The sequence below is a fragment of the Megalobrama amblycephala genome, linkage group LG23 (genome assembly GCF_018812025.1).
Source record: "Megalobrama amblycephala isolate DHTTF-2021 linkage group LG23, ASM1881202v1, whole genome shotgun sequence".
Taxonomy (NCBI): domain Eukaryota; kingdom Metazoa; phylum Chordata; class Actinopteri; order Cypriniformes; family Xenocyprididae; genus Megalobrama; species Megalobrama amblycephala.
The window spans coordinates 18,201,247-18,219,839 of NC_063066.1; positions in this window are offsets into that span (position 1 = coordinate 18,201,247).

Genomic DNA, 18,593 nt, shown 5'->3' on the forward strand with positions numbered 1-18,593 from the left:
TTAAAGGTGTCACCAAGGTAAACATGTTGGGAAAACAAATGAGTAATTAAATACTACACAACAGCTAAATCTATACTGTAGCGAAGGTCATAACATAAAAAACTGCTTGTGATTATGGGCAGGATGTGAAATAGATTTCGAATAAACAACTTGAACACTTTGTGGCTGACACCAAGCCATTCGAATACATGGCCTTTCATGGCAGGCATTGTGTGGAATTTCTGTGGACTCACAATTGAAGTTTGTTCCACAAGCCTTTGAATTATTTAAATCAAACATTTTGCAAGTAATCGCTTACCTGTACAAGGAATCTGGTGGTGCTTGACATGAGGCTACGCCCATAAGCTGATGTCATACATGAAAGTGTATAACAGGGTCAGTCCAACTGGTCAGTCTTTCATAATTTTTTCCCCTTATTTTTCCTTTATTTGTGCTCCATTTATGTTTGCTTTTTATCTTCAAGGGTTAGTTCACCCAAAAATGAAAATTCTGTCAGTAATTACTCACCCTCATGTTGATACAACCATGTAAGTCTTTCTTTCATCTTCGGATCACAAATTAATATTTTTGTGATTAAATATGAGCGGTGGAATACTCCTCCATTGGCTTTAAGGGGGCCCAAACTTGTCCGTCCAGAAAGTCAGTGAAGAAAATGTTTAAATAGTCCATGCCACTACAGTGGCTCAACCGTACGTTTCTCAAGCGACGATAATACTTTTCGTGCGAAACAAACAAACAAATTAATGTATGTAAAAATCATTATTTGTAAATATGTCGGCAGATTTTGACGTAGATGAAGACTTGAATTTTTTTAACCAACCTTACTTATTCGAACCTGAATACACAGACACTGTAAAATTCACTGTATCATGTATTATGTTTTTTTTTTTATTTAATATATAGCCATATACAAATAAAGACAAAACTAAATGAGTGTATCATGACTTTAACAATTACCACATACTGCTTCCACTTACCTTGGTCTGTATAAACAAGTTGGGCACAGCTGTTGATTTCAGTAATCTTTTTTGTTGAACTGATTTGAAGTCGTCTGGAGAGAAATGTTCACTGCACAACTTCATGTGCTTGACGAAATTAATCGGTAAATTAACATCCCGTTGAACAGCCAGCAGCCATAGATTCAGTCGCTCACGATCATTTGATGGGAAACGGTGAAAGGTAAGCCGTTCATTTTGTGGCAATGTTAAGGCACCTTTACGTTTACTCGTTAGTTTTTCACGATTCGGACATCCAGGAAATGCACACTTTCTAACCATTGTAAACAATTACTTAGAGCGAGACCAAAAGCACGATCAATGTCGAATTCAATAGCTTACATACAGCGCGCGCGCCTTCACCTGCTTGTAAACAAAGTTTAGCGCGGCTATGCCAGCACTTCATCTTGAACACTAGGTGGCGGTAATACTCCTAAGGAGTGAGCAGCCAGTAACAAGTAGTAGTAGAAGAAGACCGTCGTCAGTTTAGTTCTCGCGCATGCGTCATGGAGCTACGTCAGAGGCCTACAAGAGAGAAAATGAATAGTTGAATAAAGTCGTTCTTTTGTTTGTTTGTTTTTTCGCACGAAAAGTATTATCGTCGCTTGAGAAACGTACGGTTGAGCCACTGTAGTGGCATGGACTATTTAAACATTTTCTTCACTGACTTTCTGGACGGACAAGTTTGGGCCCCCTTAAAGCCAATGGAGGAGTATTCCACCGCTCATATTTAATCACAAAAATATTAATTTGTGATCCGAAGATGAAAGAAAGACTTACATGGTTGTATCAACATGAGGGTGAGTAATTACTGACAGAATTTTCATTTTTGGGTGAACTAACCCTTTCATTTTCATTTCTGATATTTAAAATCTTAAAGGGTTAGTTCACCCAAAAATGAAAATTCTGTCATTAATTACTCACCCTCATGTAGTTCCAAACCCATAAGACTTTCATTCATCTTCGGAACACAAATGAAGATCTTTTTGATGAAATCTTAGAGTTTTCTGTCCCTCCATAGACAGCTACGCAACTACCACTTTGATGCTTCAAAAAAATCATAAAGAGATCATAAATCTAATCCATATGAATTGAGTAATTTAGTCCACATTTTCTGAAGATAAAATCTCTTGTTATGATAAACAAATTGAATATAGGCTTTTATTTTAATCCTTAGACGTGTTTGTGGTTTAAAAATGACATGCTCACTCTTGCACATAGATGCAGCATAAAATGTAACATTGAACACTCTAATGTACACATAGTAACTGATTAAAAAAGAAATAACTATTTAAAGGGTTAGTTCACCCAAAAATGAAAATAATGTCATTAATTACTCACCCTCATGTCGTTCTACACCCGTAAGACCTTCATTCATCTTTGGAACACAAATTAAGATATTGTTGATGAAATCCGATGGCTCCGTGAGGCCTATTGCCAGCAATGTTACTGCACCTCTCAAGACCAATAAAGGTACTAAAAACATATTTGAAACAATTCATGTGAGTTCAGTGGTTCTATCTAAATATTATAAAGCGATAAGAATACTTTTTGTGCCCCAAAAAAACAAAATCATGAATTTTCAACAATATCTATATGGGCCGATTTCAAAACACTACATCATGAAGCTTCTGAGATTTTCTTTCGAATTAGTGATTTGGATCTCCTATAAAACGGCTAAACTGCTGAAATCACGTGACTTTGGTGCTCCGATCCACTGATTCGATTCGTAAAGCTCTGAAGCAGTGTTTTGAACTCGGCCCATATAGATATTGTTGAAAAGTCCTTATTTTGTTTTTTTGGCGCACAAAAAGTATTCTTATCACTTTAGAATATTAAGATAGAACCACTGAAGTAGTCACAAGAACTGTTTCAAATATGTTTTAGTACCTTTATGGGTCTTGAGAGGTGCAGTAACATTGCTGGCAATAGGCCTCACGGAGCCATCGGATTTCATCAACAATATCTTAATTTGTGTTCCGAAGATGAGCGAAGGTCTTACGGGTGTAGAACGACATGAGGGTGAGTAATAAATGACATTATTTTCATTTTTTTGTGAACTAACTTTAAAATCAAATATAATCCAATGTGATTGGTCAAGCAGAGACTTCTTAGAAAGTCCTTGTAGTTTTTGTTGTAGTTTATTTTTATTTTTTTTTACTATAAATTAAAAGGTTTCATATTATTTATTTGTTCACATGCATTGTTCCATTACATTTTGTCACCAAATATGGCAAGGTAAGTAATTAACAGGTTTTTACTGTAGCATGGTGAAATTAATTTACTTATAAAATTTAAGAACATTTTCTACAGTGCACAAAATGATACCGCTTCAAAGCAATGGCCCTGCATTTTCCACAGGATTATGCTCCACAGCTTTTCTTCACAGCTCTCTGCTTCACAAATTCATTGATAAATAAAAAGGAATTATGTGGCAAAGCTAACTACAGTGAGCTTCATAAGGCCAACCCTGTTGAAAAAAAAAACAGCATATGCTGGTTAGGTATGTTTTGAAGCATGGCAGCTGGTTTAAGCTGGTCCTTAGTTGGTCCTTAGCTGGTCATGAGCTGGTTTAAGCTGCATGGTAAAATGATGGTCCTAAGCTGGTCCTAAAGCAATTGGCTCCAGCTCAGGACCAGCTTAAACCAACTCATGACCAACGGAGGACCAATATAAACCTGCTCAAACCAGCTGCCATGCTTCAAAACAAACCTAACCAGGGTGCGTTTCCCGTACATGTAACTCGCTTCACTACCATAGTACAGCATCGTTGAACAAATCAACTAGCTAGTAACGATTGTTTTCCCGAAACCATATTGTCGCAAACCTGACATTCAGCCATGTTGGTCAATGATGTCAAGCAGGTGGTGGAGTAATAACTTCTTTAAAGCAATTGGCTCCAGCTCAGGACCAGCTTAAACCAACTCATGACCAACGGAGGACCAATATAAACCTGCTCAAACCAGCTGCCATGCTTCAAAACAAACCTAACCAGGGGTGCGTTTCCCGTACATGTAACTCGCTTCACTACCATAGTACAGCATCGTTGAACAAATCAACTAGCTAGTAACGATTGTTTTCCCGAAACCATATTGTCGCAAACCTGACATTCAGCCATGTTGGTCAATGATGTCAAGCAGGTGGTGGAGTAATAACTTCTTTAAATGAATCAGTTTGAGATCGAATTAATGCTAGATTTTGTGCTATAAGTTATAGACATGGAATCTGAGGACTAATTATCACTTTTCTCAGTTATTTTGCTTTATTTCCAGATTCAATCCAGGCTCTGATTCAATCATAGGCTCTTTCTTACATACTAGAGTACGCACATGTGCACTTAAAATTTCTTGACAAACTAAAATATGTAAATCACATTTGTATATATTCGAAATAAAATATATACATTGTACTTAATGTCAGCTTGCTCATTTTGCTCAAGATAACGATTTATTAAGTCCATGTCATAAAAACAAGAAACTTTGCTTCTAACCACAGCTCGAGAGCCATTGCTTCAACCGCACAAGTTTGCGATGCAGTTTGCGAATGTTTGTTTGAAATATGGTTTCGGGAAACACCAAATCGTTGAACTATGTTAGTAACGATGGAGCTTGTGATGTTAGTTGGCTAAAAATGCTTTTGGCAAACGCACCCCAGATGTTTTTGTTTTGATTTTTTCAACAGAGAAGACTGTACAGTTTACCTGCTATCCCCTCCAGTCATTGTCAAATTCATAGTCTAGATTTTGTCTGCTAATTGAATTTGGTTGTTTATGCCTCTTTTCTGACTCACTGCCTGTAGGTGACGTGCTATCACAGCTCACCCTTCACACTAATTTTCATGCATTCAGCACATGATTAGGTGCCATTTTTTAATTCACACATCCATCCAATAAGTGCCTCCTTTCCTTTGTCAGGAAGATGAATGAGGCCAGAACTGCATGGGATGCTCTTTCACAATCATTCAGCTTACATTTTAAAGAATAGGTGGAAAGATTGAAACATGGGATTTTAATTACATCAAGTAGTATAGCAGCTAGCACAGTATTTATGTAAATGATAACACAATCTACTAGTTATTATTGCATAATCAACACTTGACAGGTGGTCAGAACAATATACCTAAAGAAATAGATAAATGGACATAAATTTGATTTGAGTTAAAATGATTTATGTGAGAAGACTGAACAGTGCTAAATACAGGTGTAACATTTTAATTCTTTCAAATAAATGATATAAAATTGCATTAATTATCCTTGAAGTTTTAAATGGAAAAGGTTATATTAAAACCTTTGCTTAAAACATCATGTTTAAAGGGTTAGTTCACCCAAAAGTGAAAATTATATCATTAATAACTCACAAAATTTCTGTCATTAATTACTCACCCTCATGTCGTTCCACATCCGTAAGACCTTCGTTCATCTTCAAAACACAAATTAAGATATTTTTGATAAAATCCAGTGGCTCAGTGAGGCCTCCATTGCCAGCAAGTTAATTTCCTTTTTCAATGCCGAGAAAGGTACATACTGTAGCTTTGAAGCTTTACAAATCTTTTGTTTCTAATCAGTGGTTTGGAGCGCCAAAGTGCCAAAGTCACGTGATTTCAGTAAACAAGGCTTGAACTATGCATCATAAGTGTTTAGAAATTTCAGTGGTTCACGTTAGTTTGGCAGTTTGATACGCTCTCCAAACCACTGAAAGCTTTAAAGCTTCCTGAAGCAATGTTTTGAAATCGCCCAACACTAGATATTGTTGAATAAAGTCATTATTTTATTAATTTATTTATTTTTATAATTATATAAATATCATTTTTTTCTTTATAATATTAAGGTTGCACCACTGTAGTCAAATGAACTATTTTAAATACGTTTTGAGTACCTTTCTGGGCATTGAAAAAGGAAATTATCTTGCTGGCAATGGAGGCCTCACTGAGCCATTGGAGTTTATCAAAAATATCTTAATTTGTGTTCTGAAGATGATTGAAGGTCTTACGGGTGTGGAACGACATGAGGGTGAGTAATTAATGACAGAATTTTCATTTTTGGGTGAACTAACCCTTCAAGTAAAAAAAAATAAAAAATAAAGTGAGATTAAAATTTTGATTTAAAAGCTGTCGCCGACAGGGCAAACATGCAGTATATGATAAAAAATTATGCTGAAATTTAACTGTGCTCTACATAATGTTTAAAGGTTTCTAATAGCAAGAGGAAGAGAGAAACCAATGCAAAGTAGTCAGAGGACACAAAAAAAGCTTGCCAAACTGTTGACTGATTTGTACTTCTTTTTTTTTTTTTTTTTTTATTTGGAAAGATTATAACTACAACTACCTCATTGTTGCTATATTAAGGTATAAAGTGGTGCTAGATGAGAAAATCAGAATTAATAGCTTGACTCAGTCTGCAGAGCTCACTGCAGAGCGCTGAAGCACAGAGTTAGATTATTTGAACAGAGATTTACAGGGTTATGTAAAAAACGAACTGAAAGTTTGCTCATTTTTTAATGCCATATCATCTTTAATGATTCTTACAGAGTGAGAATTTACCATTTTATTTTGTGTTTGATCTCCATGCTACTTTGCACAGGGTTGGTCTGAAAAAGGACAATTAGATCCTCACATGTTTTATCATGACAGCAATTTGAGACATATTAAAATGCAGATGGCTGTTCTATCACCAGTAATATGAAGCACTTAAGGGTGTGCGATATTAATGAGAGCTTATCTCCGATGAGTTACAGCTCACCAAAGGCGTCTGACTTAAATATGATAGATGGAGCATGCAGATACCGAATTACAAATTCCACCTCAGGAACTCTGAGTGACATAACTGCTAATGGCCAAGTTTGTTGTTTCATGTTTGTGTATGCTAATGTAGTATAATCATAATGATCTCATAATTTTAGCTGTAATTTCATGCCCAAATTATGCAATGTTGCTGTGTAAGTAAGCACAAGAATCCATCATAAAATGCAGAGCAAATTCATTTGACTGAATTGCATGAAATATAAATTAACTGAGAACCTGCTGAGGAAATGACATCAGTTTGATGTGAGTATATTTGAAACAGAAAGTCCTTTGAAGAATAATTTTGCTACAATCCCTGCTGAGACTTCCCAAAAGCAAACACTATTTTAATAAGGTTAGCCAAAGAAAATAGTTATCCAAAATCCTCAACTGGCATTTCAAAGCTCACAAAGGAGTGTGAAAAATGATGCCTGAATACCACAAAGCTCACAATAATTCTTCTATTAGAGTATCTTAATTGAAATTTGGCCCATTTCTTAGGCAGCTGGTAATTCCCGTAATAAATATTCTTATTTCAATTGATAGTGTTATTTAGATTTCTTCAGTAATTAAAGACACTTTTAGATCTTGCACAATGGGTACCTTATTTAAAAGGTGAAGCTGAGGGTAACATAATGTGCTGTGATATGTGCATCTGTTGATAAAGGAAGACTTGTGTGTGTGTCAAGCCTTCTGTTGGTCTATTCTAGAATTTTCTCATTATAGTCTCACATCTGGTATCAATGGCACAAGGCCAGACACACACACGCCAGGGGGAGACATAAGCAGTGAGTTTACCAAACCACTAAAGGTCCTGTCAAACTAGTTCTACATATAAAATAAAAACAATGGGGCAGGTTTACAAAACGAGTGTGTCTATTTGCATATTATTTCACCAAAAATACCTGCATCTTAATTACTAACCACTAAAGTATCTTGTCACAAGATTGACAATTGCAGCATCCAAAAAGTGTTGGAGAAAGAAAGAAAGAAAGAAAGAAAGAAAGAAAGAAAGAAAGAAAGAAAGAAAGAAAGAAAGAAAGAAAGAAAGAAAGAGAAAGAAAGAAAGAAAATCTTCTTTTATATTTGACTCAAAAAAGAAAGCTATATACATTTGGATTGGCATCTGGGTGAGTAAATGATGGCAGAACTATCAAAATGACTAGTAAAGGTCTTATAAATCATATAAACTTCAATGTTTAATTGTTCAACTAACCATTTGGCTCTTGTTGATCTTTACAAAAAGAAACAAAAATGTGTTCATTGTGCACAATTTTGTATGTCTCAGAAACCAATATTTGCATGTGGGACAAATATAGGAAGTCAGTTCTTACCACATTTGCCAGTTATTTCTGCACACTGACGCAGAAACATATCACACTGCTGTTTATCTGTGTGCCACAGTTCTCAGGATCCCAGGGCAAAGAGAAGAGTGCGAAGAGTGAGTCACCTGCTTCTGTACAGTATGTTCAATATGCATGTTTGGCTCTAACCAGTGGACAACTTATATGCATTTCAAAGCAAAACCATGTGAAAAAAACATTCTACAGGTGTATTTTGCACAAATATCATGAATTATATGCATTCATAAATATCATTACGTTTTTGGTGGAGTCACTCTACAGAACATTTTTCAGTCTACCCAAAATTAAATGAATAGTGAACACTGAAAAAAAAAATGTTATCAAGTCATCGCATGTCTGAATAGAGTAACAAATGCGACATAGACATTAGTGTCAAGTGCATGCATTGTTGCTTATACTGTATATATTAGGGCTGGGTATTGACACAATTTTCACAATTAGATTTCTATTCACATGCTTGCGATTCGATTTAAGATTTCAATTCGATTTGATTCGATTCAATATCGATTATTTTGGATGTAGTATATCACAGTACATGGCAAAGAGGAAAAAAAAATCTCTCAACGCTGTAAACTACACATGGGAGTCAGTTGGTATATTTTTATATTGAAAGTTCAAATTAATTATTTATATACAAACACAAATTACACTCAATTATGTTTTTTTTTTTTTAAATAATAAATAAAGTTTAGAATTACATAATCATATTTCTACTCCAATTCGTTTTTTTTTTTTTTTTTTTTTTTTTTTTTTAAATAAACATTTAAATCGTGGCTATCATAACTGATTTATTCAAACATGCATTAAATACTGAAGAACATTATAATGAATATGTAACGGTGTATAGCTATATTTATCAGAATGCTGCTTTCAAGAGTTAATTTTCTAGCTGACTAATAAGTTTATGGTCACTGAATGTTTTTCTGAGGTAAATGTGACGTTACGTGACATTGTTTACAAGCTGTTTTATTGACATCTTTCCGAGGTTGAAGCACTGATTGAGCTATTACACGAGACATGATATGGATTTTGGTAAATTGTACTGTATCTTTTAACATACCTTCAGATGTTTATTCATGTTTATTTCGCGCTATAACTGGTATTAAAGCGGAGGAGAGGATGTTCACATGCGGTCCGTGCTGCCGCCTCTCTTTAACTGAGGCGCTACAGTGATGTCACGCCACATTAAACAGCGCCAAAACGGTATTTATTTTTTTGAATCTCATAATAAGAATCTCATAATAAGAATGTCATTTGAAATCTGAGACTTGCTTCATATCAAAACTAACAAAGCACAAAGATTATTGTGATTTATTGGATGGGAGGCGCGCTACATGTTCTGTTCATTCATCAATTGAAAACAGACTAATCGATTCTTGGGATTTAATAATCGATATCGGTTCTTAAAAATGAGAATTGTTTAAAATCGAGAAATCTATATTGTTTACCCAGCCCTAGTATATAAGGTGAACTGGATTTCACCAAGTGCACCATGTTCCTGGATCAACATCTTTGTTGATCCTGAAACAACATTCCAATCAACCAATCAGATTTGAGGGACAAGTTTACAGTTTATGTCAAGGCTTACAACCAGGGTTAGGTGCTTCTACATCAGTGTAATTCACCTATAATTTCCCTATGATTTTAGGGATAACTTATGGGTAGAGTTAGGTATAGGGGTAGGGATAGGGTTAGGACTAAATTTCTGGACAGGAATGTTATTCCAAGATCAACAAAATATCCAGGAACATGTCTTACTTGGCAAAATCATGGTGACCCTGCCAGTATACAGTATACTGTATACCTACACACCCCTGTTAAAACAGCTATTTTTTGATGTAAAAATGAAGTAAAGAAAATTCATATCAGAACCTTTGCACCATTAACGTAAAAATTACAACCTATGCAATGCCACTGAAAACCAAAGTGACACATTTTAGAGAAAAAAATGAAAATAAAACTTCAAAACAACATAAATCAAGTGTATAGCGTTAGTTCTGGCAGGTCACGTTAGTCAAGCTCGCATCAGCTGACGCTCAGCTGATTCACACTGACCTATAGGAATATGACGCTTATCACCACATTCATATATATATATATATATATATATATATATATATATATATATATATATATATTAGTCCATTCCGTATTATCAGCAGCTTTATTGTTTTGTTTTGCGCACAAAATGTATTCTTGTCGCTTCATAACATTAAGGGTGAACTACTGCAGTCACATTGACTATTAACGATGTCTTTACTACCTTTCTGGACCTTGAATGATGGTAATTATGTTGCTTTCTATGGGGGATAAAAAAACCTCTAGGATTTCATCAAAAATATCTTAATTTGTGTTCTGAAGATGAACAAAGGTCTTATGGGTTTGGAACGACATGAGGGTGAATAATTAATGACAGAAATTTCATTTTTGGGTGAACTAACCCTTTAAACTAACTATAACCTTATCCCTAAAACCAAGTCTTTACCCTCAAACAGGGCTTTAAAGGGGTCTCAGAAATTAAGGCCAAAATGTCCTCACTTTACTCTCTTTGTCCTCACTCCGATGATTTAAAACTCAAACTGGTCCTCACAAAGATAGTTGTACAAGTACACACACATGTTGGGAAATGTCGTGTTTTAAGGGAACATTCCAGAGACATAATGATTTTTTACTGTACAAACTGTACACACACACCGTATAGAAATTAGCACTATTATCAGTTTTTAAGATTTGCCAATAAAATATATGGCATGATATGTATCATATATATCAGTGGTTCCCAAACCTGTCCTGGAGGACCCCCAGCACTGCACATTTTGGATGTCTCTCTCATCTAACACACCTGATTCAACTCATCAGCTCATTAGCAGAGACTGCAAGACCAGAAGTATGTGTGTCAGATAAGGGCGACATACAAAATTTGCAGTGCTGGGGGTCGTTCAGGACAGGTTTGGGAATAATATATATATATAAATCCTAAAAATATAAAATAATAACATTGTGCTGCTGTTAACAAAAACTTAATACAGAACAAACAAGCAAGTGCTCTAATCCTTGGTCCAGCAGATGGCTGTAGGGTTAAGCATTTGAATACTAATGTCCCCCTGGTCCATTTTAACCTTCTCTTAGTCACGGCCCAGTTCTGCTGCTCCCTTCTGGATGGAGCTTTTTCTCACAAGTTCTGTTTGCTCTGGATTGTCAGATCTGCTCACATCTTCTGGCCCTAGTTCTTGTACCTCAGCACAGCACAGAGCCTATAGTCATGGATTGTTGAGTAGAATAACAACATCGGCGCTGCTTTTGACATCTGCAGTAAATGCTGTTTCCTCATGGGTTAAAACACAGAACACAGCCTGTAAATAGTTTCACAGAGATGTACATCAATATCCACGGTGGCTGATATCGATTTAACGTGTCTGGTGTAAAGGTGAGTGAAAGGCTTGGGCATTTCAACACCTCAGTCTCAATCTCATGCACACTAGAAGTTGAAGGATAGCTGTGTTTGCTGACCTTACACGTCAATCTCTTTTTTCTGTAGATGTTGCAGCTTCTCGTCCGCACTGCTGAATTAAGTATTAACCATGTCTCTTGCTGTTTTCCAGTAGCTAGAAAGCATATCTGCCCAAGGAGCTGCAGTTTAGGGGAGAAGGGTTGACTAATGCACCTATCTTGTGCTCTCCTGCGCTCTTTAAATGGTTGACAAGATGAATCACATCATTCTCGGTGCAGCACTCTAAATGAAAAGCAGGTTTAATTTTGTGAAGCTAGGGGAGAACGGCTCTAAAAGTGACTCTTACTGCATAGGAAATGGAACATGATGCCTAATTTTAAGTGGCTGGAATCCCTTACTGGAAAACAGCTTCACTGCATGTTCTTCTGTTTTCCTGCTCTTTATATGAGGTTTGCAGTAGTTTTCAAGGGCAAATACAACTTATGCTCTAGCAAAAACATGCTGTTGATAGCACGATAAATAATTTTGACACGTCCCTCAGTTTGAACAAGAAAAGAAAATTGTGTGAAAAGCATACAAAGTATATATAAAAGGTTTAAAAGTAGATATGGAAAGCTCAAATTTGTTGAAGCACTTAACTTTCATTTGAAGTGGAAATTCTTTTCTAGGTATATAAACTTCTGATGGAGTTTGCTCCATCTAAAATAATGCTGTACGGATAGCCTTCCTGGCACCCATGCACAGAAATGTGAAATTTAGACTTTATATTATCAACATAAAATCTGGGACATTTTGCATCTTAAATATGGAATACCCTACACCACTTTTAAAATCTGAACTGATTTCACACAACAAACTCACACATATAACATAAAATGAAATAAAACTTAAATATTAGTTGTTACTCTTTATCTCCTAATATTATGTCTTAGTAAGATGATATATACAGGTGTTGGTCATATAATTAGAATATCATCAAAAAGTTGATTTATTTCACTAATTCGATTCAAAAAGTGAAACTTGTATATTATATTCATTCATTACACACAGACTGATATATTTCAAATGTTTATTTCTTTTAATTTTGATGATTATAACCAGGGCTTGACATTAACTTTTTTGCTCACCAGCCAATGTGGCTAGTGGTTTTCCAAAGTTACTAGCCACTCAGCATTTTCACTGGCCACAATTTTGCTGTTGGGAAATTACATTTTATATGATTAAAGTTGACTCTGGCATGCTTAAATTACTTGATTTTGAGTCATTTTACTTGATTTACAAGATTTAAAACCCTTTCAAACTTACAAATGCAGATTGACCACCCAAATCAAGACTACATTGTATATATCAGGTATGTACAGTTATTTTTGTTAGGCTATATAAAAAGAACAAAGAAGCAAATTACAAATAGTAATTTAAAAAATATATATTTTTCAGATACATATGTTTATTTAGCATACATGTAGGCCTATACATGTATTTAACATTTTTTGATGTTTGATTAACATTAATGACAGAGGGGTATTTATTTGGGGGCTGCTGAATGCATGGACATCATATACTGACACATATCCAGTTTTTACCCACCTGTTTACGTCCACTTAGCCGTAAGCCATAGCCGACTGTATTCATGCGAGATACTCCACACGATGCATTTTGACATCTGTGTGTGCGTGTATTCAGGCGCAAGGAGAACTGAATCGCACGCGAGCGCTTCTGTTGTGTCATTTAGCGCGATTCCGCCTATCCCACCTTCACTAACCGCAAGTTAATCGATAAAGAATTGTGACTGAATTGTAATTTTGTGGTACGACGAGCTTGGCTACTTTTCATTTGGCTGTAGGCTGAAATTATATTCAACCCGCCAAAGTGGCTAGTGGGAGTGGCTGTCTTACCCGCCACAGATGAAATCTACCCGCCACAGCTGAAATCTACCCGCATTTGGCGGGTTGGCGGGTGTTAATGTCAAGCCCTGATTATAACTGACAACTAAGGAAAATCCCAAATTCAGTATCTCAGAAAACTAGAATTTTACTTAAGACCAATACAAAGAAAGGATTTTTAGAAATCTTGGCCAACTGAAAAGTATGAACATGAAAAGTATGAGCATGTACAGCACTCAATACTTAGTTGGGGCTCCTTTTGCCTGAATTACTACAGCAATGCGGTGTGGCATGGAGTCGATCAGTCTGTGGCACTGCTCAGGTGTTATGAGAGCCCAGGTTGCTCTGATAGTGGCCTTCAGCTCTTCTGCATTGTTGGGTCTGGCATATTGCATCTTCCTCTTCACAATACCCCATAGATTTTCTATGGGGTTAAGGTCAGGCGAGTTTGCTGGCCAATTAAGAACAGGGATACCATGGTCCTTAAACCAGGTACTGATAGCTTTGGCACTGTGTGCAGGTGCCAAGTCCTGATGGAAAATGAAATCTGCATCTCCATGAAGTTGGTCAGCAGCAGGAAGCATGAAGTGCTCTAAAACTTCCTGGTATATGGCGGCGTTGACCTTGGACCTCAGAAAACACAGTGGACCAACACCAGCAGATGACATGGCACCCCAAACCATCACTGACTGTGGAAACTTTACACTGGACCTCAAGCAACGTGGACTGTGTGCCTCTCCTCTCTTCCTCTAGACTCTGGGACCCTGATTTCCAAAGGAAATGCAAAATTTACTTTCATCAGAGAATATAACTTTGGACCACTCAGCAGCAGTCCAGTCCTTTTTGTCTTTAGCCCAGGCGAGACGCTTCTGACGCTGTCTGTTGTTCAAGAGTGGCTTGACACAAGGAATGCGACAGCTGAAACCCATGTCTTGCATACGTCTGTGCGTAGTGGTTCTTGAAGCACTGACTCCAGCTGCAGTCCACTCTTTGTGAATCTCCCCCACATTTTTGAATGGGTTTTGTTTCACAATCCTCTCCAGGGTGTGGTTATCCCTATTGCTTGTACACTTTTTTCTACAACATCTTTTCCTTCCCTTCGCCTCGCTATTAATGTGCTTGGACACAGAGCTCTGTGAACAGCCAGCCCTCTTTTGCAATGATCTTTTGTGTCTTGCCCTCCTTGTGCAAGGTGTCAATGGTCGTCTTTTGGACAACTGTCAAGTCAGCAGTCTTCCCCATGATTGTGTAGCCGACAGAACTAGACTGAGAGACCATTTAAAGGCCTTTGCAGGTGTTTTGAGTTAATTAGCTGATTAGAGTGTGGCACCAGGTGTCTTCAATATTGAACCTTTTCACAATATTCTAATTTTCTGAGATACTGAATTTGGAATTTTCCTTAGTTGTCAGTTATAATCAAAATTAAAAGAAATAAACATTTGAAATATATCAGTCTGTGTGTAATGAATGAATATATTATACAAGTTTCACTTTTTGAATGGAATTAGTGAAATAAATCAACTTTTTGATGATATTTTAATTATATGACCAGCACCTGTAAATGTTTAGTTTTGTGTTCAAAGCTCTGTTTATCATGGGGGCAAAACATATAATGCAATGCAAAATCAGTAAAATCAGTAAAGATTTCATAACAAAAAGAAACATGTACCACAGTCTGAAAGGGATGTTTTTAGAATTAAACTAAAAAGCCCTTTACTTGCTAAAAAAGTATAAACAAAGGCATGTAGTATGTGTACAACAGGTTTTTCAGCACAGTTTTTTTTTTTATCACGTTTAGCGGTTTATCATGTTTTTTCATTTTAACTATAATTTAGACCCCTTAGAAATGTGTGTATCATATATCATTTATGATATAGTAGTCTTCATCATAGAGTTAAATGCTAAAAAAAAAAAATCAATGGATCCAGTGTACCTGAAATAGCTGATACCACAATAACAAACTGGCATGACAAAAATACTTAAATAATTAGTGTACCTTTAAATCCTGACTTGTGTGAAGCCCATGATCATACTGGCTAAAGCTGAGATTAAGTTTATAGGGTGCTTAAACTTTCAAAACATTCTGTGCACGATTCGGGAGACCTGACTGTGACATTTCTCACCTATCAGATATGTCCTCAGCTTAGACACACCTGCAACCTCTGAAATCACACTTAAGACTCTCTTGAGTCTTCAATTTCCAGTAGCAAAGCCACCAGATTCAGTCAGAAAGATGCATGAGAAGCCATGTGATGTCATCTGGTTATGCTAGAACAGTGGGAGTGTGAAAGTCTAAAGGTCACCTGTTTAGATGTCTATGTCTTGTTTTTAATATTCCATATCTATTCATGTCAATGCTATTCAAGGGCATGGAGACGTCACTAAGAAGAACTGTCATAGAAGTAACACTTCTAACTTCACAGAGACAGCGTTCTGTCAAGAGCACATGTAAGTAAAAAGTGGGCTTTAAAAAGTAGGGGAGACCAGAGATGGTTGTAACACTTTTGTTTGAGCATCAGCAACTCAGTGGTTGTTTGTGCTAGAAATTTTGATACATAGTAGCCACATTTGTCTGCTACAAATATAATTAACTTGGATGTCTACTACACAATCACTAATTATGTGAGTTGTTGTAGAATACAAAAATACAAAGAGTTCCGTTGTTACAGTCTACCCCACTACTGGGGTGAGTTGTAACACTAGATGGGCATAGATGTAACACTGAGAGGTAATTTACTGAAATAACACCCACACTATCCAATTTTTTGCATAAACTTCATTGAAGAACAAAGAAAAAATGGTGACAACTTGAACAATTTAAACTGACAAAAAAAACAAATTCTATTTTTTGTTTTTAGAAATTTAAATGTAGTGCAAAAGAACTGCCGAACGTTTGTACGAAAGTACTGTATTCCTGCCACATGGGTTCAGTCAGCTGTTTCCAAGATCCACCTATTTTTATGTGAATTTTGAGATATTCCATAAAGTTCACTGGATGGAAACATCAAGGTGTGTGTTTAAAGGTGCCATCGAATGAAAAATTGAATTAACCTTGGCATAGTTGAATAACAAGAGTTCAGTACATGGAAATGACACAGTGAGTCTCAAATTCCATTCTTTCCTCCTTCTTATATAAATCTCATTTGTTTAAAAGACCTCCAAAAAACAGGCAAATCTCAACATGACACCGACTGTTACGTAACAGTCGGGATCATTAATATGTACGTCCCCAACTTTTGCATATGCCAGCTCGTGTTCAAGGCATTACACAAGGGCAAAACATCTGGATGTGCACAGCTGAATCATCAGACTATGTAAGCAAGTAAGGACAATAGCGAAAAATGGCAGATGAAGCAATAATAACTGACATGATCCATGATATTTTTAGTGATATTTGTAAATTGTCTTTCTAAATGTTTCATTAGCATGTTGCTAATGTACTGTTAAATGTGGTTAAAGTTACCATCGTTTATTACTGTATTCACGGGGACAAGAGAGTCGTCGCTATTTTCATTTTTAAACACTTGCAGACTGTATAATTCATAAACAACTTCATTCTTTATAAATCTCTCCAACAGTGTGTAATGTTAGCTTTAGCCCGTTAGCCACACGTAGGCTACTATCAAACTCATTCAGAATCAAATGTAAACATCCAAATAAATACTATACTCACAGGAATCGATGCATGCATGTAGCATGAATGAAGAACACTCTGTAAAGATCCATTTTGAGGGTTATATTAGCTGTGTGAACTTTGTTTATGCTGGTTAAGGCAGCAGAGAGCTCGGGAGCGGGAGAGCGGGAGACTTAAAGGGGCCGCAGCCTGAATCGGTGCATGTATAATTATGGCTCAAAATAGGAAGTTTAAAAAATTAATAAAAAAACAAAACAAACTCTGGGGTATTTTGAGCTGAAACTTCACAGACACGTTCAGGGGACACCTTAGACTTATATTACATCTTGTTAAAACTGGTTCTAGGGCACCTTTAATTGAGACAGATCATTTTTTATCTGGCAAAAAGATATGTGCATAAACTATGATGGAAAAACATTTAGTTTATTTATCTATTTATTAAGATTTGAATAAATCCCTTGAATAATAATAATAAAAAAAAAAAATAAAAAAAAACTCAAGAAGATGTGATTGAAAACTGGACTCATTGGAATCATCATAGGGGTTGGTTGTAATATTTTTAAATAAACTGTTACAACTATCCCCACAACTAGTCCCAGCCTCAGATGTCACGCCCACGGACGGTTGGCTGAATGTCTGATGCATATGGCACACTTATCTGGAAACACTTCAGGCGTTCTTAAGTCGTCATCTGGTTTGGTTGAATTCTACAGGAGGTCCTGGTGATGTGTGTGTCGCGTTCTTTAACATTCTGCCTGGAAACAAATGCTGTGACGCCAAACCACCTCGTGGAAAAAAAAAAGCTGTCGTGTTTACAACTGTGATATACGAGCTTATCAGGATCAACTAAACACTGGATTTTCAAAAATATGTGAAGTTCGCGGCTCCACTGTTGCAGTAAACTTGCACAACGTTCTTGAATGAATAATTTATTAGATGCATGCTGGTCTGTTATTGTTGGGACATCGACTTTACATTTTCATGCCCCTAAACATGACACGGAACAAAACGAACTGTGATCGGTTGCATTACATGTCAGTCAAATGGCTCCTGCGCAGTCCTTGTCCAATTAAAGCTGCAATAGAGTCTAGTAATCTTGATGAAAAAAATGTACTTTCTTACCTGAAAATCAGTTTTTTGGTCATAACATCTACAAATTTGCTCACAGTCACATGCCACTTCTCCTGTGAGCTCAAAAAGAAGATGGGATAGATGTAACACTGATAATTGATGACGTTACCACAGCTCTGACCTGTCAAACTGACATCTAACCCTGTGATACAACACTCCCCGCTCTTCCCCTATTGAATGCAGAGTTGGATTGGATTGGTACTTGCACAGCTGGCACATAGAACAAATAACCTTTAAAATTACTGTAGATAACCTTTAAAAGTCTGAAACACAAACACATATGCTCACTGTTACACACAAACACATCGCTGACTGCAAGTCATCTAGGGAGCACAAGAAGTCCTTGCGTTTTGATCC